We start from the raw sequence: 22,519 nt of genomic DNA on the forward strand, positions 1-22,519 counted from the left end.
GGGCAATCACTACAAATCAGAATTACTATATAGATAGAGGTATTCTGAGACCCAATGGGGTCCGTCCGCTGTGATCACTTCTTTATAGAACAATTTAAGGTTTGATATTTGCATCTCTTGGTATGGGAAAACAGAAAGCAAAAAACACAAATATCCTGAACTAAAAAGTAAAAAATAAACTGCAAATAATGCATAAAGGTAATAATAATAATAAGGGTATATAGTAAACATAATTTTGATCAAAATAATGTACAAGCCATCCCGCCACATCACGGCAACCCTTGTTGGATGGTCCCTACTCTAGTATTTAAAACCTTTTCACCTGCCAAGTGACGTGAATGTGAACAAGGATTGAGCGGCTGAACCACTAGTAAAAGTTTAGGCCAGACAGGATGGTTTTCCCAGCTCAGAAAGAGGGCGGTCACTAAATACCATTATTATTATTATTATTATTATTATTATTATTATTATTATTATTTTTATTATTATTACCTTTATGGATTATTTGCAGTTTATTTTTTACTTTTTAATTCAGGATATTTGTGTTTTTTGCTTTCTGTTTTCTCTGGTTAATGGTCATGTGTTAATATGCACTTACATTGTGCATACACATTAACTTACTTTTCTCAGTTCAGATTCGTTTTTTATTCATTTAATTGTGCATTCAGTGCATATATGGGTGTGACTGCCCTCTTTCTGAGCTGGGAAAACCATCCTGTCTGGCCTAAGCTTTTACTAGTGGTTCAGCCGCTCGATCCTTGTTCACATTCACGTCACTTGGCAAGTGAAAAGGTTTTAAATACTAGAGTAGGGACTTCCCACAGGGGTTGCTGTGACGTGGCGGGATGGCTTGTACATTATTTTGATCAAAATTATGTTTACTAAATACCCTTATTATTATTATTATTATTATTATTATTATTACCTTTATGCATTATTTGCAGTTTATTTTTTACTTTTTAATTCAGGATATTTGTGTTTTTTGCTTTCTGTTTTCTCTGGTTAATGGTCATGTGTTAATATGCACTTACATTGTGCATACACATTAACTTACTTTTCTCGGTTCAGATTCGTTTTTTATTCATCTCTTGGTATGGGTAGTGATGAAATGGTTATTTTGAGGGTGTGACTAGGATTAGATTGGGATTTTCATCTGTGAATCCGGGTGTTATGCACATGGCATTATCTTCAAAACAGTTTACAAATCTTAGCCATCCTTATGTCCTTTCTGTGTTACCATATGGAATTATATAAAGGAGGCATTACAGTGTTTCCAGGGGAGAATAGATGTGTAATATGGCATTCATGAGAACACAGCAAAATAGTGAATAGTTTGTGGATTCCTAATGAATACCCAGAAAGAAACATCTGAGGTACACAAGAGGTACCATATGGGTCTGTAGAACATGCAGGAAGACAGGCAGTGGGAGTAGACAGTTGCCTGGTGCACCATTTAGGAGGAGCATAATTTAAAAAAAAATGCAGTTTTGCTCATTGCGTCTTGCATTTGCTAAAAGGTATTAAAAGGGTTGTCCACTTTTGTTTTTTTTTACTTAAATATGTGTATTTGGGATTAAATATTGCATTTGTAAATTAGGTTTCTATTAAAATTTTGCACCATTTTGCTTTCAGAAGTTCATTGTTTTCATGTTTTTTTGCGCATGCAACTTTAATGTTGTCGGTGGATATAAATCAGCCATAAAGACACATAGATGAGTTACAAACTCTCCCATCAGATTGTAAGCAGGAGCTCACTCTCAGATTCTCAGATAATTCCTTTTGCAGCCAGCAATATACAGTATATTGTGCAACAAAAATACTATAGATGGCAAATAGTGCAAAATTTTGGATGAAGCCGAATTGCAAAAAAATATTCTTTTAGTTCCAAATACATGGCTTTAAGTAAAAAAAAAGTCCCAAAAGGAGAACAACACCTTCAACTTCTGTATTTTAAAAAATTCTTCCTTAATATTTGATCTGAGGGGAAAATGTAAAAAAATGAGCTGATGTAATTACTCATCCATCAACACCCATCAACTGCTTCATAATGCTGAAGTTCAAGGACCAAGGTTGATGAAGCACATGCTGAATCCACGTCCTTAGGCACCAACTGACTTTATCTTGTCCTGATCTATACTATATATTATTATTATTATTATTTATTGTTATAGCGCCATTTATTACATGGCGCTTTACATGTGAGGGGGGTATACATAAAAACAAGTACAATAATCTTAAACAATACAAGTCATAACTGGTACAGGAGGAGAGAGGACCCTGCCCGCGAGGGCTCACAATCTTCAAGGGATGGGTGATAATACAGTAGGCGAGGGTAGAGCTGGTCGTGTAGCGGTTTGGTCGATCGGTGGTTACTGCAGGTTATAGGCTTGTCGGAAGAGGTGGGTCTTCAGGCTCTTTTTGAAGGTTTCGATGGTAGGTGAGAGTCTGATATGTTGTGGTAGAGAGTTCCAGAGTAGGGGTGATGCGCGAGAGAAATCTTGTATGCGATTGTGGGAAGAGGAGATAAGAGGGGAGTAGAGAAGGAGATCTTGTGAGGATCGGAGGTTGCGTGCAGGAAAGTACCGGGAGACGAGGTCACAGATGTATGGAGGAGACAAGTTGTGGATGGCTTTGTATGTCATGGTTAGGGTTTTGTAATGGAGTCTCTGGGCAATTGGGAGCCAGTGAAGGGATTGACAGAGGGGAGAAGCTGGGGAATAGCGGGGGGACAGGTGGATTAGTCGGGCAGCAGAGTTTAGAATAGATTGGAGGGGTGCGAGAGTGTTTGAGGGGAGGCCGCAGAGCATGAGGTTGCAGTAGTCAAGGCGAGAGATGATGAGGGCATGGACTAGGGTTTTTGCAGATTCTTGGGTGAGGAATGAACGGATGCGTGAAATATTTTTGAGTTGAAGTCGGCAGGAAGTGGAAAGGGTTTGGATATGTGGTTTGAAGGAGAGATCAGCATCAAGGATTACTCCGAGGCAGCGAGCTTGTGGGACTGGGGAGAGTGGGCAGTCATTTACTGTAATTGATAGGTTCGTAGGGGGGGTCACGTGAGATGGGGGAAAGATGATGAATTCTGTTTTGTCCATGTTGAGTTTCAGATATCTAGTGGAGAAGAAGGATGAAATAGTGGACAGACATTGAGGGATTCTGGTTAGTAGGGAGGTGATATCTGGTCCAGAGATGTAGATCTGTGTGTCATCAGCATAAAGATGATACTGAAAGCCATGAGATTCTATGAGCTGTCCCAGGCCAAAGGTGTAAAATATATATATATTTCATGTGTGCTTTATTTCTTATTCTACATATTCATATTTATGGGACCTAAGGCACCTGAATAAAAGCAAGCCATCAGTGATGAACCTTGATGATATATAGACAACCACCTCTGTTGTCTACTATACACTATGACCCTCATACAGACAAAATATTTTACACAAGCTTTAAAAAGCTTTTTTCTATTTCGCTTATAGTTTATAATGATCTAACCATCATATTCTAAATGGAATAGAACGCAAAATCAGTATATACGCTAATGAATATTTTAATACTCACTCACTGTTTTATTACATTGACCTTTAACTTTTTCCCAACTCTTCAAAATGAGCAGTTTTTCTTTTAAACTGCTAAAATGTTAACAGCACACAGCCTACGCAAGGCACAGCCAGACACTGACAGTAGGAGATGTAGACTAAATTGATGTTTCTGGGAAGAAATTACATGGCAGAATTGCCTTTTGCCACACTTAATACACATCTCCTACTGCCCTTTAGTCCTCCACCTCCTTTGTGGTGCTTTAATTATAGAAACAAACAAGGATATTTAGATAAATTCTTCCAAGTAAAGTTTGTACTTTGAAATATTTGGAGACAGTTAATAACAATGTAACAATTAGCACAAAATTAAGACATTCATTACAGCGTACTTTTTAAGAAAGCAGCGTGATTATAGGATGTAACCAGAATTAACTGCAAATTGTGTATCATAGAGACACTACTGCGGGGAGCAGCTATTCTGCTAACTTGAGGCGAGGTAACCTGTTATTTGTAGATTTTGGATGAAGAATAAAATGGGAAATGTTTAGAATATCTTGGAGTGACTATCTGCCAAGCTTAAAGGAAAATATTCCAGTATATTCAGGAAAACGTAGAGAGCACTCAAGGGAAACTTGCCCCAAAGTCTCTGCCACCTTGAGGACTCTTCTAGTTATGCCACCTGTAAACATTATCTACATGGGTAGTGTATACAATGCTCACCTCTGTGAAAGGGAAGCTTATTCTCACCTCCCATACCGGCATCATTGCCAAGGTGTCAGCACTTTCTCTCCCCAGGGTTCCCGTGTGATTATTGTGACACGTGACCCTGTCACCTAATCAAGGCTGGCATCACTGTCTCTGACTTCATATGAATTGAACATGAAGAGGAAGTCTGAGCTGCAGCTGATTTCTGACTTCCTCTTCAAGATCAATTTGACAGAAGGCAGGGACAGAGACACCAACCTTGCTTGGGCTCCAGGGTCACTTGTGACAATAACCATACAGTGCCAAAATCGAGGGAACGGTACTGGCACAGGAAGTGAATATAGGCTTTTTTATTTTATAGTGGCCAAGCGTGAAGTATGAAAAGGAGTTGTTCAAGTAGTACTGTAAATAACTTCTTTAAAGGTGGAAGTTTCTGAAATGTGACAACATTTATTTTATTATTTCAACTCAAAGCTTCTGCAATTGTTAACCTTTGCTAGGTAGATCCCCAAACTAGGCCTTAGTTGTGCAGTGCACTCCTTTCAGGGCTGGGCTACGATCCTGCAGGTGAGAAAAAAAAATCAAAATTAAGAGAATTCAGTGAAGAAAATTTTTTTTGCACTTAAAAATTTTAGCTTTTATTTAGCCATATAAAAATGCTATCAAGACTAATGGAAATATGCCAGAGGTGTGGTACCCTGCTCTCAGGTAAGGAGGGGTCACTATCCAGGATTCTAACACTTGCATCCAACATTATATCTCTCAGTCGGCGAGGAGAGCTGTGTAAAGCGTGTAGGTGGAGAACGTAGATAAGGGGCGGAGCTTAATGGAGTGACAGTTGGTGGGAGGAGTTAGTGCTAAGGTAAAGAGATTGTTCTGGAAGGAGTCAGTCAGGCAGGGAGTCAGTCAGGCAGAAGAGAGACAGGAGTTACTTGTGGAGATTGAAGCTGAGTGCAGCTTGTCTCCAGACTAAAGAGAGTGAGAGAGAAGAAGTGAAGATAGAGAAGAAAGGAAGGTAAGCTCCAGGAGGAGAGGAAGAATAGGTCTTAGGGGCATGGATAGTGAGCAATCCATCCGTGGGGCCCGCATCCACCAGCGTGGTCGGTGGAGGGGCCAGGTCGCAGTTAGGCGACCGGCCCCAAAACTAGTAGAGAAACTAAGGGCTCAGCTAGGAAACCCGAGGAGGCAGTATCTTTAACTGCTGCAGCCAACCCCACACTCATTTGCTGAAATGGCAGACATATAGGATCTAGGGATTTGACCAACGTCGTCCGACAAGATCTGAGTCTGCTGGATTGGGACACTGTGTGTGAAGATACAGGGCATGAGAGGTGGTAGGGGTTGCCAGCGTAGTGATACAGCCTGGAAAGGAACATCTGAAGAGAATCCTGGTAAGGTGATTACTAAATTACTTGGGAGCTGACTGGACCGCAAACCTGGAAGACACAGCACCCCTGCTGGGAACTGTACAACAGAACTGTGAGTAAAAGTGGGAAGACTTCACCCCGCTTTGTCCTTCTGTTTATTTGCTGTGTCATCTGCCCTGCACCACTATCATAACCATATTTAACACCATAACTGCCATGAGGAATAGCTCTACCTGTGGAGAGCTGAACCAACTCTGCTGCCTCACCATCTGCCCCAGTGGACTGAAGCTGCAGTGTCGGTTATCTCCTTAATTGCCGAATACCACAGGTGGTATCACAAATAATCCTTTATAAACTTTATTTCCCTTTTTCATCCTTTCAATTGGACGCTCAGGGCCACGGACCGGGTCACCGCTGCCGTGACATCCACTTTAAGAACCATCCCGGTACTGAGTACCCCACAGCCCTGGCGGATGCTCCAGATATATTTGCTCTTGACACAAGGGACCTCTGTGATTTGAGGATAATTCTCTCTATTGAAGAGATTTAAGATGTGGCTTAAGAGTATATTATCCACTTGAGAATTTGGGGTTGAGACACAGTTCTTTAACGAAGCTTGTGTCTCCCCTATTTTTCATGTGGTGAGTTGCCAGCCCCAGCTAACGGGGGTTGTTCTCACCCTTATGGATTTTCCTCAGCCCTTCTAATATCTAATTGGAATGAGAATCCTCTTTAAAACATGCTTGAAAATGAGAGCATTATATGTATGGCGCGATTTAATTTTACTAGCATTACATTTATTGAACAATAATTGTGCCATTAGATCAAAGTGCTACTATATTAAGACTTTATGTGCTGTATAATTAGTTTTTTGTCTATACTCATAAAGGTGCTGTGGCTTATTAGTCATTATATTGTAGTGCTGAGGTTTTGTCCCTTTGTAACATGCTTGAAAATGAGGGACCTATATCTATGGTGTTTTTATTAGCATAAGATGAAAACTGAACTATAATCATGCTATAACGTTGTATATTTATTTCTCTGCTTATATATTTTTTAAAGCGTTGTGACTTAGTAGCACTGAGGTTTAGTTCCTTTGTAACATACTGTCTATTTGAATCTTTTTGCCTTAACCTAAGAGAGTGGAGCAAGTCATGGATGTGATTAACAAGATTGTACATCTGTTTTATTATTACCAATTGATGTTTAAATGCATATTTTTTAATGCCTTCTCTATCTATATTTATGCACTGCACTTTATGTGATGAATATTTCCTGTATCACTGTTTGCACTTTATGCATGTTAAATCTAATGTAAATACATGCTCTTACAATGATGATTTAATGTGAATGATTATAATAATGTTGCAAGGTAGCGCTCACTGAGGGGGTTGGGGAACACTCACTTGGCTGCAATATTAATGCATACAGGAACACGTTCCTCTTAAACAGTCTAGTACAGTTTATTATGCCTTCATAAACCGCTGAGGAACATGTTACATGTCACATGCTTACACAAAGTCCATCACAATCCTTGGTATACAGCTTTAACATGTTGTCACTAAACACGCTGGACCTCTTTGTCCAGTTACCGTGGGTGATCGCACGCGGAACAGTTCATTAGTGTCCATAGAACATCACGGGCACCAACAGTTATATCCCCATGTCCGGGGTTACCTCGCAGGAGCTCCTGCTCCTGATGTCGAATCTTTGGTAGCCTTCTCTCTCAGGGAAGCTGCCGAATTGGGATCACCGTCCCGGACAACTCCTTGCTCACCAGGCTACCTGACAGTCCAGATCCACAGACGGACGGTAGTTCACCCAATGCAGTGCCATCACTGACTCTGCAAACTCACGTGGCCTGTTTGTGGGCTATTTGGGACGTCCGTCCCCACTTTGGAACCGTCCAACACACAGGCCTCATCGGGTGCTGTTCAGGGATCCAACCCGCCTCCCAGGGTCTCCCAACACTCCGGCCACCAGGTCCAGGGCATCAGCGGGTGCTATTCAAGACGTCCGTCCCCTCCTGAGACCGTCCAACACTCACGCCTCACCAGGTCCAAGGTCGCAGCACGTGCTCCAGGGATCCGATCCTTCTCCCTGGATCTCCCAACACTGACCCTCCAGAACCTTGCATCCTGAACCATTCAGGTACACACTCTCACCCCTGTGACCAGGCCTCAGGCACATTATATGGTACATAACCACACCCACAGGTGAGGTATGGATCACATGGTCATGACCTCACTACAGGTCCTATCACACACACAGCCACACACATACAGGCTATACTTTGGGTGTTCAGACACACACCCCTGGGTGGGTTTGTAGGTGACTGGTTCCACCTATCTCACCAAGTCACCTGGAAGCTTCCCTATGGTAAAACAGAAACCATCAGCAGTAACCTCTGCTGACCAATACATGTTCCAGCTTCCATCACAGGGCCACCCACCCTGTGATACATATCGGCCATTTACAATCCTGCCGCTTACAATTTCCCCAACACAATAAAGTAAATGCCTGCATGCATGTCCTGGGAATCCCATACAGCGCCCCCTAGCTTTCACAGGAGTCACTGGATCACATACCCCCCTCTATTCAAACTTGTGGGGTTGAACACTTATCACAAACCAGGGGCCTCGAGACCGGGCACCCATGTCACCTTGCCCTACCAGTCTCGTACTGACAGTAGGACAGCCACTTGCAGATTCTCGACGCTCCCGTCTTGCTGACAGTTTTCGGCTACCTGCCATCTCATTATTTGGAGGATCCCTTCGGGTTCTTATACCTTGGGTTGGAGGTGGATGCCACCTGATGCTCTGCATCAGTTTATTAATCTTCAGTCGGTCCCATCTTAACTGCCCTATCTCCTTCAGGTACACTACCCAATATTCCAGGAGCATGCGGAGGTTCCCAATGCTTTCCACCGAGCCAACAACAATTACTGGAACCATGTCATCTTCAACCGCTACTTGGATTTCACCAGCAGGTGGGATCCTTACTCTCTTCACACCAGATCTATTTACCATCTCCTGCATCACCTTTACAAGTCTTCCAACAACTTTCCCCATCAGATTTCTGGGTACCGGAATTATATTTTCCACAAAGCCCAGCCGACTTTGAGCTTCCCTCGCAAGCTCCAGGCATCGAGCTGCTTTCTTATTACCCAACACGACCATCTGTTTCGTGTGGAGACATTGTAGGTGTATCTCCTTCAGGGCAGTAACCCGCTTCTCTGTGACTTCCCTATCTGCCAGTATCACCAACTGGTTCCTCTCCAGGGGCCCAGTTTACACTATAGGCTTTTATTGCCTTTTTAAAGGCCACATGTGCACCCTCACTGGCACACACTTCTTGCATGTCTTTGGGTACCTCCATCGCTTCCTTGAAGAGCGAAGCCTCACTCTCTTCATGGACAGACAGCTCCTGGTTTACCACAGACACTTCCCTCAAGACATCTGCTATGACTGGGTGTTCAGCTCTTGGCTCACAATCTTCCTGAGATTTACACTCTGCAAGACCCTTTTCCAAAGTGGTCATTGCCAGTTCTGCCTTGCTATCACTTGCGCACAGCCGCTGTAAGTTTTTGACCATCACCTTCTCCTCTTGCAGAAGACCTCTCACTGCTTCTCTGAGCACTTCCATATCTTCTCTTAGGGTCTTATTCCCACATTGCCACATTGTCATGTGACCTCTGAGCTCCAAGACTTCTTTCTCCAGCTCATCCACTCTGTTCTCAGCCGTTTGTCTCTGGGCCATGACTGCAAGAGCTCGGAGTCTAGGTGGCACAGCCGCTCCAACTGTGTGGAATTGGCGACTTCCATACTCACCACCTTTAAAAACTCCTTCGCCAGCTGTTGACAGATCTCTTTGTGATCTCTCTCTGAGTTTTGTATGTGCGCTTCTACCTGGTGAATACTGTCAACTCGCTCTTTCCACGTGCACACTTCCTTGGTCAGTTTGTCAACTTGACCCTCTAGCTGTCGGGTGATAGCGGTCAAATTGGAGAGCTTTTCCTCTTCAATGGTCACACATTCTGGTATGACTACCAGTGTCCTGCTACCTTCACCTTGTGGAGCACTGTCATTACACTGGGTTCGTGCTTCTGTCTGAAAAACATTGTCTTCAGCCCTAGTGATTGCTAATGGCAATAACATATACAGTCACGCCTGGTACCTGTGTCACACTCCACAGTGTGGTAAACGCTCAAGTCGCCCTCTGTTCTGGTGTCAGCTCCATTCTTTTTAATTGCCACATGACTATCAGTCACCCTGTGGTACATGTCAGGTGACATCATGTCCGTAAGTTGGGCCGATGCACCCTTCTCTCTGGTCATACTTTCGGGCATTGCTGCTACCGCCCTGTCACTAAGTTGGGCCCGTCCACCATTTCCTTTGGTCATGCCTAACTTAGGACTATCTACTTTAGGGGGCGCACTTTCCACACCATTACCTCCCATACCCATTATTTCTACAGACACTTCTTCTTTTGTCCACCAGTTCCACAGGGCTTCTAAGTCCCGCCCTATTACCATAGTACACCGTAAGTCCGGGACTACTGTCACTTCATGGTGCATGGAACCCTCAGTCATGTCAATGTAGAGGTATGCTGTCAAAGGTTCTTTATCGTCCCCACCAAAGCCATTCACTCTCGTCCCCGTCCCAGGCGACACAGAACGTCCAGGAGAGGTCCTCAGCACAGACACCCAACTCCCTGGGTCTAACAATCTCATCACCCTTTCTCCATCCAGCTAGAAGGGGCACTATAGTGTCAATTCACTGACCAAGCTGTCCACAGTATAGGATGGGCCTGCATAGCAGGAACTTCGCTGCTCCCAGCTACAGTCCAATGGCGCATTCGCCGCCACCTCTTTTTTTGCCACCATCCCAAATTGGGTTACCGCCCCTTTTGGGACTCCACCCCCTTTTGGGCAACTAATCCATTGTGGGATACCACCCCCTTTTGGGATTCCACCCCCTTTTTGGCAGTCATCCCTGTATGGGTTACCACCCCCTTTTGGGACTCCACCCCTTTTGGGCAATCATCTTTGTTAGGGTTACCACCCTCTTTTTTCGGATACCACCGCAATTAGGGACACCACCCGTCACTGGGGTACACTCCGTGGACTCCCCCATGGCAGTCTCAGGTCCAAGTAAACACAGTCCCTTATATCGTTCTGGGGATGGTACTAGCCCTGTAAGAGGATGCACAGTCTGTACCTCTGACGTCTTTTTATGACACCCCACCAGCTCCTGCTGGCACTGCCACAGCTTCTGCTGTAGCCACAAACACCAGCACCTCCGGCTGCTGCTCACAAGCAGCTGATGGTGTCACTGCAGCTTCTGGTGCTGCAGAACTTCTTGCTGCAACTTCCAACTGCAGCTCCCGCTGCCACAAGTCTGTGCACGCTTCCGCTGTGCCATCTTCGTGGACCCACCAATCCACAGCAACCTTCGTAACCCCGCCGAGTTACAGCAAGACGCTTGTAACCTTCGTGACCCCACCGAGCCACAGCACGCTGACTCTCAGGAAAAAACTTTGTGTCCCCGCCGAGCCACAACAAAAATCTCACACGTGCATCCTGGACCGTTGCCCTTAGCAACCGAGTTTGTAGACCTCGTCCGTTGCCCCTAGCAACAAGGCTACAAAAGTTCCCGCATTCTCCACCATATGCAAGGTAACGCTCCATGAGGGCATTGGGGAACACTCACTTGGCCGTGATATTAATGCATGCAGGAACACTTTCTTTTTAAACAGTCTAGTGCAGTTTATTATGCCTTCATAAACTGCTGAGGAACATGTTACATGTCACATGCTTGCACAAAGTTCATCACAATCCTTGGTACATGGCTTTAACACGATGTCACTAAACACGCTGGACTTCTTTGTCCAGTTAACGCGGGTGACCACACACCAAACAGTTCATTAGTGTCTTTAGAACATCACGGGCACCAACAGTTATATCCCCATGTCAGGGGTTACCTCGCAGGAGCTCCTGCTCCAGATGCTGACTCTTTGGTAGTCCTCTCTCTCAGGGAAGATGCCGAACTGGGATCACCATCCCGGACAACGCCTTGCTCACCAGGCCACCTGACAGTCCAGATCCACAGACGGACGGCAGCTCCCCTAATGAAGTGCCGTCACTGACTCTGCAAACATACGTGGCTTGTCTGTGTGCTATTCGGGATGTCCGTCCCTACTTTGGAACCGTCCAACACACAGGCCTCACTGGGTGCTATTCAGGGATCTGACCTTCCTCCCTGGGTCTCCCAACACTCCGGCCACCAGGTTCAGGACTTCAGTGGGTGGTATTCAGGATGTCCGTCCCCTCGTGAGACTGTCCAACACTCACGCCTCACCAGGTCCAAGGTCGCAGCAAGTGCTCCAGGGATCCGATCCTCCTCCCAGGATCTCCCAACACTGACCCTCCAGGACCTTGCACCCTGAACCATTCAGGTACACACCATCTCCCCTGTAATCAGGCCTCAGGCACATTATATGGTACAGAACCACACCCACAGGTGAAGTATGGATCACATCGTCATGACTTCACTACAGGACAGGTCCTATTACACACACAGCCACACACATACAGGCTTTACTTTGGGCGTTCAGACACACACCCCTGGGTGGGTTTGTAGGTGACTTGTTCCACCCATCTCACCAAGTCACCTGGAAGCTTCCCTATTGTAAAACAGAAACCATCAGCAGTAACCTCTTTTTTTTTCTTACTTATCTATGTTATTATGAATTGTTATTGACTAGATAATTCATAGCAGACATATTATCCCCTTTATATCGTACTGTCTGTTGACTGGACATGCATGTCGATTTATGATCAAGGCGGTGAGCCTTTAGCCCACCCCCTCTTTCCCCATATCTTGGTGTATGTTTTTAATCGTGTTCTAATAAAATAAATTATTTTGTCATATATTATTATTGCCTATGTATCATCTTTTGTGGAGCTTCATCTGTAATTTGATGATAGGCGTATTTAATCCATATGCACATGACCCATGAAAGCTATTGGTAAATATCATGTGTATTCATCTGATTTGTTGGTTATTAAAACAGAAGCCATCAGCAGTAACCTCTGCTGATCAATACATGTTCCAGCTTCCATCACAGGGCCACCCACCCTGTGATACATGTCGGCCATTTACAATCCTGCCGCTCATAATTTTCCCATCACAATAAAGGAAACGCCTGCATGCATGTCCTGGGAAGCCCATACAGCACCATTTTGCTGTCACAGGGGTCACTGCATCACAATGTATACCCTTTATATACCTGGCACTTTCATACGTTCACTGCTTGAGAAAGGTTCCTGTTGTTTGGAGCGAAACGTCGCCTTTTGAGCTTATTAAATAGCTCTTTTTTTCACTACATACGGTGTGCTGCCTCCAATTTTTCTGAATATCTATCTATCTACTCTAATTTGGTCGCTGTGGCGAGTGGGGTACCGCAGGGGTTGGTGTTGGGACCTATTCTCTTCAACATATTTATTTATGATCTGGTAGAAGGTTTACACAGTAAAATATCGATATTTGCAGATGATACAAAACTATGTAAAGCACTCAATCCAAGAGAAGATAGTATTCTGCTACAGATGGATCTGGATAGGTTGGAAACGTGGGCCGAAAGGTGGCAGATGCGGTTTAGCAATGATAAATGTAAGGTTATAGAAATAGGAAGAAGGAATCAATATCACCAATACACACTGAACTGGAAACCACTGGGTAAATCTGACATGGAGAAGGAATTGGGGATCCTAGTTAATGATAAAATTACCTGGAGCAGCCAGAGCCAGGCAGCGGCTGCCAAGGCAAACAGGATCATTGGGTGCATTAAAAGAGGCCTTGATATACATGATGAGAGAGCATTATACTGCCTCTGTACAAATCCATGGTTAGACCGCACATGGAGTACTGTGTACATTTTCGGGCACCGGTGCTCAGGAAGGATATAATGGAACTAGAGCGAGTACAAAGGAGGGCAACAAACTTAATAAAGGGGATGGGGGAACTGCAATATCCAGAAAGATCAGCAAAATTACGATTATTTAGTCTAGAAAAAAGACGACTGAGGGCCAATCTAATAACCATGTATAAGTACAGTATATAAGGGGACAATACAAATATCTCTCCGAGGATCTGTTTATATCAAGGAATGTGATGGTCACAAGGGAGCATTCTCTGCATCTGGAGGAGAGAAGGTTTTGCCACCAACATAGAAGAGGATTCTTTACTGTTAGGGCAGTGAGAATCTGGAATTCCTTGCCTGAGGAGGTGGTGATGGCGAACTCAGTCAAGGGGATCAAGAGAGGCCTGGATGTCTTCCTGGAGCGTAGCAATATTGTATCTTACAGTTATTAGGTTCTTTAGAAGGACGTAGATTTGGGGATTTATTCTGACGGAATATAGGCTTAACTGGATGGACAAATGTCTGTTTTCGGCCTTGCTAACCATGTTGCTATGTTACTATGTTACTATCTGTCTATCTATCTATCTATCTAAATATCTATCTATGCCATGTCAATGTAGTCTTATAGTGACTGCTACAAAATTGATCCAAAAAGGCAAAAAAGCACCATTTTTTTATATTGTCCGTATCTGCAGCCCAGTTAGCACTACCATCTTTATACAACAGATGGAGGTAATTAGTGTAAAATGTGCTTTTGCTCATGTGCCAGGGTTGTGTACTTTTCCAATACTAAAATTTACCTGCCAGCCATTGGCTCTTTTACTTATGAGACCAGTTGTATATGTAGTCAAAAACTTGGAGCATCATGTAGTGCCTTTTATCCAGGAAATAAATCATAATAACTGGGAAACTGTGTTTTCTCAGTAGCTCAGGCAGGGAAAATACATTGAATAGTGAATTTTCTGTGAAAGAAATGCAAACTACATTCTGAAACATTTCGAACTCTCCATTTCCAGCAATGACCCAGACTGTAACCCCTACCAAGGCTCAAGAGAGGGTCTCATGACTTTGGAATGATGTTTGCTACGCCTGAGTTTTGGGTTCTAAGGTGTTAATGATGGAGACTGTTTGTTCAGCGGGAATTTTAATGGGAGATGGATACAGAAAATCAGGAGTTAGGGGCTTACCTGATTGATGACGACTGGAGGAAGTCTCTATATAAGGGCTTGATTTTAAGGGATGGTTGTTCTTCTGTGATGGCCTTTGTACTTGGAACGTCGTTACTACAGATCCGGAAAAAGGAGGCTCTGTTTTAGGAGATCTGGATGTTGTCCGAGAGCAGAGAACAGTAGTGGATCCAGGGCCAGTTGGAGCAGTGGAATGCTGAGAGGGCCGGTGAGGTGGTTGCAGCCACAGCACCTCTGCAGCCGCCGCATGTCGTGCTGGAAAGAATCTGTGCTGTCGGCCTGGTCCAGTAAGAGAGGTGAGTAATGTCACTGGCAACTCCCCTCCCCCAGAATTACAAAGCTAAATCATGGTGACATTCTCAGTATTACATGACCACACTGTACTACACACCAGCAGTATGCTTTGCCCAACTACGAGGAAAGCTGAAAAGTGAAAATGTGCATGTGCATTTCTGCTTTTCAGCTTTGCCTGCAGTTAGTCAGAGCATACTGCAAAAAGCTAATCGGGTCCGTCCAGACTGATGGGCGTGGTTTTGACCCTCTCCACACCTCCCCCCAGCTGCTGCTCACCGTCATTGACATGGATGACACCTTCTGCATCATCCTCATTGCTGTGAGATATCTCGTGCTTTGCCAGACAAATCGTGTCTCGCGCTTGTGCAGTATGCGTTGCCGAACTGCAGGGAAAGCATACTGCGCAAACTCGAAAGTGCGGGCAAAGTACACTGTGCAAGTGCAGGACACAATTTATTTATGCTGGCGCGAGATATCTCACGGCAATGAGGATGTCGCAGGAGGCATCATCCACATCAAAGATGGCAAGCAGAAGCCAGGGGAAGGAGTGGAGAGGACCGAAGCCACGTCCATCAGAGCAGACAGGCCCAATTATCATACAGCGCATGAGAAATCAAAAAGGTTTTTTAGGGATATACAGGGGGAGTCAGGAGGTTATATAAGGATTTAAGGAATGCAGTGCAGACGATGATGCAGGAAAAGGTGGACTCAAACTCTCAGAAGCAGGAGGTGATGCAGTCTGGGTGAACTGCTTGTGTTGGGGAAGAATTCCTTGTGCTAGAGGAGTTAGCAAGAGGGAGGCTCTACCCACACCGAGAACCCAGGCTGAAGTTTTGTTTGCTACCTGTAGGAAAGACTGCAGTCCATCATGCCTTATCCTATATGCTTGATTGTCAAGACTGAAAGCTGTCATGTAAAAGTTTAATTGTTTTTATGAATTCTATGTCCCCTAGATTGTTTGCTGCAGAAGTTCTGGAAGGTGGAAGCCAGGAGCCAGTGGAAGCCTATGGGCCACAAGTATGTCAGATGTACTCAACACACAGCAGTGCATCGGGACACGTTTTTGCTGTATGGTGCCGAAGAGTGCTGGAGCAGCAAGTTCGCCCACAATTAAACAACCCTGGCACCTTTCAAATGTGCACCTTAAAAAACTCACCAAGAATTCATAGTTGGAACATAGCCTAAAAGCAGTAATTACATTATGGCATTTCTAGCTATTTTCTATTTCTCTTAATGCCATCTTATTGAGGTGAACCTAGGATTACGTTACGGTCTACTGGAAATGAAGAAAACAAGCGATGAGTGTACAGATCAATCACAATCTTCATATTTATCTCTGGCATTTTATTGCTCCTTACAAACCTTAAGAGAGGAAGAAAATTGAGGGATTGTGAGATGTAATGTCTGAGAAGGTCACAGAGCTTTACGTTGAGTTTATAGTGTTTTCCTGATGGATTTAAGAAAAGGTCAAACAATCTAGACTTGGTTTGAACACACTGATGGCTACATGAGGTTAGGAGTGTGAATGTGGCTTACTTCTTGCTTGTTTTTAATATTTTTATACTTCTTTGATGCTGTTAATACATTTTCTTGACTTTCTGTGGCCCTACCTTATCTGCTGTTTCTTTGTTTATCATACTCTTTTTCAGTAGATAAAATCATTTTTTGTGTTTGCCCTTTTGGGAGATTTAGTCTAATCGTGTCACATTATCTGGGCTTTATCAAAATCTTATGTCATGGAAGGAATTTGAAAGAGAAAAGTAGTTGTAAAGGCTCAAAATCTTTGTAGATGGAGGGACATTCATGCCATTAAACATATTGAATACTACTGTATAATGCTTGCTATGAAAATATATATTACTAGCTGAAGAGCCTGCCGCTGCCTGAGCATAGTAACTAACTATGGTTAGTTATAACAAATTATAATGATTATATCTATATATAAAGCTGAGTGTATAGCCATGCCCCCTCTGCATAGCCACGTTCACTATAATATCCCACATCATCCCGTCATCCAGTCAGCCAGAGCTACCAGTCTACTACCCCTAGTATGCCACATCGTCTCGTCAGCCAGAGCCACCGGACTGCTAATATCCCACATCATCCCTTCAAAGCTACCGGACTACTATCCCTAACATCCCACATCATCCTGTCAAAGCCACCGGACTACTTCCCCTAATATCCCACATCATCCCATCAGCCATAGCTACCGGACAACTTCCACTAATATCCCATATCATCCCGTCAGCCAGAGTCACTGGAATACTACCCCTAATATCCCACATCATCCCATCAGCCAAAGCCATCGGACTACTACCCCTAATATCCCACATCATCCCATCAGCCAGAGCCACCGGACTACTACCCCTGATATCCCACATCATCCCATCAGCCTGGCGTCAGAACCAGAGCGACAAGTGGATTTGCCCTGACTTAAATACCAATGATGCCTTTAATAGAAGCCTGGGGTGAGAATCAGAGCACTGAGGGATTTACCCTAACTTCCATACCGGAGATCCCTTTAAGAGAGGCCTGGGGAACAGAATCAGCGCAGAGTGGATTTGCCCTCACTTCCATACCAGGGATCCCTTTAAGAGGGGCCTGGGGTCAGACTCAGAGCTCTGACTGGAATTGCCCTAACTTCCATACCAATGATCCCTTTAAGAGGCCCTGGGGTCAGAACCGCAGTGCTGAGTGGAACAGTCCTAAGTTCCATACCGGTGATCCCTTTAAGAGAGGCCTGGGGTCAAAATCAAAGTGCTGGATTGATTTTCCCTGACTTCCATACCAATGATCCCTTTATTAGAGGCCTGGGGTCAGTACCAGAGCATTTGAAGGCAATTGCCCTGACTTCCAAACCGTGGATTCCTTTAAGAGGGGCCTGGGGTCAGAACCAGAACACTGAGTGGAATTGCCCTAACTTCCATAGCAGGGATCCCTTTAAGAGACCCTGGGGTCAGAACCACAGAGCTGAGTGGAACTGTCCTAACTTCCATACCAATGATCCCTTTAATAGAGGCCTGGAGTCAGAATCAGAGCACTGAGGGATTTGCCCTAACTTCCATACAGGAGATCCCTTTAAGAGGGAAGATGTGAGCAGATTGTTAGTTTGGCCGGAGTGGGCGGAGCTTGCCAGAGTGGGCCGAGCTAGAACGGAGCTGCAGCGCGTGTGATTGGGCGGCCTGTGGGGGGCATGGCTTAGCGCTGTAGTAGGCCGCAGTAGAAGAGCCGGGGACTAAATTTAGGCTGGGAAGCTACAGGGGAAAGGAGGGATAGCGAAGTTGGTGACAGGGAGCGCCGACTGAATCGGGACAGGGCTGGGAGGGTGCCGGCAATATTCGGCCCCTGTCCTGAAGACTGTCTTCCTCACAGCCCCGCTCTCCATGCACTGTCCTGCTGTATCCGTCCTCAGCCCTGCTCTCCAACCACGTCCCACTCTGCTGCTTCGTGATTGGTTGGTGTCCCACTCTACTGCTTCGTGATTGGTTGGTGATACACACACATTCAGATTTATATATAGAGATAAATGATTGCAATAGTAAAGGCCCAATATATATTTTATTAAAATCATTAGATCTTGCCAAATTTGGTGGGACCAAGCAACTGTCTAATGTGTAAAGCTGTCAATGTCAGTATCTTTCTCCTATAGATGATGTTGGTAGAGGAAAGGATTGGAACTACACACTGTGCCCATGTAAAACATATACAGGCTTGACCCTGCTTTACCTTGGTCAATCAAAGCACACAAAGTTACATATGCATGGAGGGATGGGAGAAACTGCTATTTAAAGGGAATCTGTCATCAGGATCAACCTTCCTAAGCCTATGGGCATGGAGCTCTTATGGGCATGTAGGTCTTAGAAAATTGAAAAAAATGATACCTTGATTATTGCGATCCAATGACTTACTCCAGTGAAATCCATATTTTTCATAATATGTAAATGAGCTGTTAAGATGTATGAGCCAGATGTAAATCTCTATGAGAATCTGCCTCCTGAGCTTTTTTGAAATGAATTGGGTGTTGCCAGTTTGAGATATGCAGATCAGGAGAGCAGACTTTCAGTCATTACATGTCTCACATTGGTATTGCCCCCTTCTTATTTAAAATTAGCTGAAGAGCCCGCCGTTGCCCGGGCATAGTAACTAACTACGGTTAGTTATAACAAATTATAATGATTGTATTTATATATAAAGCTGAGTGTAGAGCCGCGTCCTCTCCGCATAGCCACATTCACTATAATATCCCACATCATCCCGTCAGCCAGAGCTACCAGACTACTACCCATAATATCCCATATCATCCCGCCAAAGCCAGTAAAAGTAGAATAGTGAAATTGCACAGAAACATGGTTCACTGAGATCCCAGGTTTTCTATTGATCAGGCTGATATTCTCACTTATTTGCCACCATAAATATCAGTCATGCTTTTCACCAATGGACAGGCACAAACCTTATACATAAGTACAGTAGAGAATCCTTCACACACATTTTCATGTACCATCAACTTGTAATTTGTCTGGCTGAGTTTCTCATGGATGTACAGCATCTGTATGCAGTATAGTATCATATTTAATGGGTTGTTATGGGAAAAGCATTACGTGTTATATGGGTATATTCAAGTGAATTGTGGGGAAAGTAGCACTTTAAAAAACCTCACAGCATCAGAGCACAGTAACACATCAATAATGCATAAAAGTGTCTGTGAGAAAATATTAAATCCACATGACATTTAATATGTGCACTTTCCTACATTCATGTGTGTCACTTAATGATACCACATGGGAGGGGGGATTCATTTCTGTCATGTACTTACTGTTCCTTTCTGGGGGACAGACGATGGCTGGAGCTTATGTTCCTGGGGATGCTAGATTTCTCCCACCATGTCAGTGTCTGCTGAGGTGTTGTCAAGTGGGAAAACTTGCGCATAGCAACCAATAACAGCTCAGCTACTTTTAACCATCTCTGGTGAAATGAGAGATGCTTAGTGATTGGTTGCAAGGAAAACTGTTGGTCATAGCAACCAATCACAGCTCAGCTACTTTTAACCAGCTCTGGTGAAATGAGAGATGCTTAGTGATTGGTTGCAAGGAAAACTGTTGGTCATAGCAACCAATCACAGCTTAGCTTCTTTTGAACAGCTCTGGTGAAATGAAAGATGCTTCGTGATTGGTTGGTGATACACACACACACACACACATTGATTTTTATATATAGAGATAAGGCAGATTCTCAGTGAGATCTGTGTCCGGCCCATAAATCTTAACAGCTGATTTACATTTTAAGAAAAATGTGGATTTCTCTGGAATGAAACATCAGATTGCTCAATGTATACTTTTTTTTAGCTTCCTATGACATACATGCTCATATAGGTGGCTTGGGAGGGTTGATCCTACAGACAGATTCCCTTTAAGATGTATGAGCACCTTAATTTCAAAGGTAAGTAAAAACAGCTTCTATTCAGTACTTTCTCCAACTCAAAACTCTCTGGTTGTTGAAAAACTAAAGTTTACAGCATTTCCTGTAAGCTTCAGACTTGTATAGCATATTGGGAGTAGTAGTTTTGATAGCTGGAGAGCCTCATTTAATAAAATAATAAAATCAAGGTTATTTATTCCTTCTCCTGAAGAGTGGCTGTAATAAAGTCACAACTTAGACAAATCAGTTGATCAGAAATGTGAAATTTTAATGTTTTTACAGCATACAAAGCAGTCATTTACTTTCACATGTAATACATAAGAGTGTTGTCTGCAGACCAGAGGCCAGACTCTAGATCTACATTTAATAGAAAATATGTACAAATATTACAGAATATAAACAGTTATATACGTTATATACAGATATGCACACATTTACAGAATACCACTTTTATAGCTCATTACTTTATGTTACACTTTGCTAGACACTGAAGTTAGATTTATCCTCAGAATTTTGCTTGCATTTAGTTCATCTAACAGTATCGGTGTCGCTGTAAGCCAAACACTGTGCACTACCTTTGTGTGACCAGCACAAGCTGCTTTTGTGCAATCTAATACTAAGCAGTCAGCCCCTCCGTGAGATGGTAGGTTGTGAGTGGTTGTCTCATCAGTATTTTGCCTCTGTGTTGCCGCCATCTTTACTATATGAATTTGCTGCATCCTGATAGTGCATTAGTTCTGAGGCCTGGGCAGGTAAACATTGCTGCCCCCTTTTTGCTGTATTAATTCTTGAATGTAGTTCAACCTCTCTACACTAGAATACAGGATAATGTTGAGGTGTGAGTGCTGCTGGTGAAGAACGCCCACAGTCCAAATAATTTTATGGTGTTAGTCAAAATATAGATTATGACCTGATGAAAGTACTGATCTACTGCCTAACGGCTTATGTAAACAACCGTATTTATGGTCCCAGTTCAATCCGACAAATCAGATCACACTCGGACCAATGTTATACTATATGCCTGTGCTTATGTGGAGCGCCCGCCAGGGCGAGTGGGATACTCAGTACCAGGCTGCTTCTTAAAGGGGCAGTGTCACAGCGGCTGTGACCCGGTCCGGGGCCCTAGGCGTCCAATAAAAGGGGTGTATTTACAGGGGATGATAAAGAAAGAGTTTTTGTAAAGAGTATTCGTGATGCCTCCTGTGGTATCTGATCAGAAGGGACCAGCGCTGCACTGCAGATCCTCTGGGACAGATGGTGGGATGCAGCAATGTTGGAATAGCTCTCCACAGGCAGAGCTGAGTCCCAGGGCAGATGAGAGAGATGTTGAGAGATGGATGGTGATGTAGGGTGGAGCAAAGGATGCAGCAATGCTGAGAAGGTGATGCAGGAAGAGTTCAAAGGACCTAACAGAGTGCAGTTTCTTTTACCTTTTACTGTGCTGTGTAGATACAGTCCAGGGCTCAGATTACAGATGGTACAGGAGTTGATCAGCTTGGAAGCAATTTGGGAATCTCTCTATACAGGTGGGTTGTGAGGTCTACTTTCTAGCGCTATTCTGAACTACTTGCAGTTCTGAACTCTACACAAGTTCCTCTTTCTGTCTGTTACATAGAACTCCACTCGCATGACAGATAGCTGTAGCCTCTTTCATGAACTGCCCTTAATGGTGTCTCTGGCTCACACGTTGCTACTGTGTCGTCGAATCTCAGTTGGGAACCGAGAATTTACAGCCTCTGTTCCTCTGGTTTCTGCTGTGGGACCGTTAGTATCCCCACAGCCTCTGACTCCGGCGTCTGGTCAATGCGCTTCAGCTTATGGGTGAGCTCTGCTCTAGCTACAGTCCCCAGCTCATCTCTACATGTCCTCCTTCTTCCCTGTCTACATTTTAACTAACTAACTTCCTATTCCTGACCACAGAGAGCAGCTCCTCTGCTGTTAGGTTCAGAGCTCCCTCTGCTGGCCTGAAGTAGGACCTGTGTTGTGTGCTGGAACTACCTGATAAAGAGATCCTTTCACTGCTCCCAGGCATGACATCACTCCCACCTGGAGGGAAGCAAGGCTACTGTGGCGACCGTACTCCTGGGGG

The 22,519-nt window shown here is 44.1% G+C and overlaps 1 protein-coding gene across 4 annotated transcripts in view; it reads right to left on the minus strand.

The window, feature by feature from the left end:
* Window positions 1-22,519, minus strand: part of LUZP2 (leucine zipper protein 2) — a 1,424,041-nt gene that overhangs the window by 89,920 nt on the left and 1,311,602 nt on the right. The window lies entirely within an intron of this gene.

Source organism: Dendrobates tinctorius, unplaced genomic scaffold, assembly GCF_039654945.1.
Source record: "Dendrobates tinctorius isolate UK_male_01 unplaced genomic scaffold, ASM3965494v1 ptg000037l, whole genome shotgun sequence".
Lineage (NCBI taxonomy): Eukaryota > Metazoa > Chordata > Amphibia > Anura > Dendrobatidae > Dendrobates > Dendrobates tinctorius.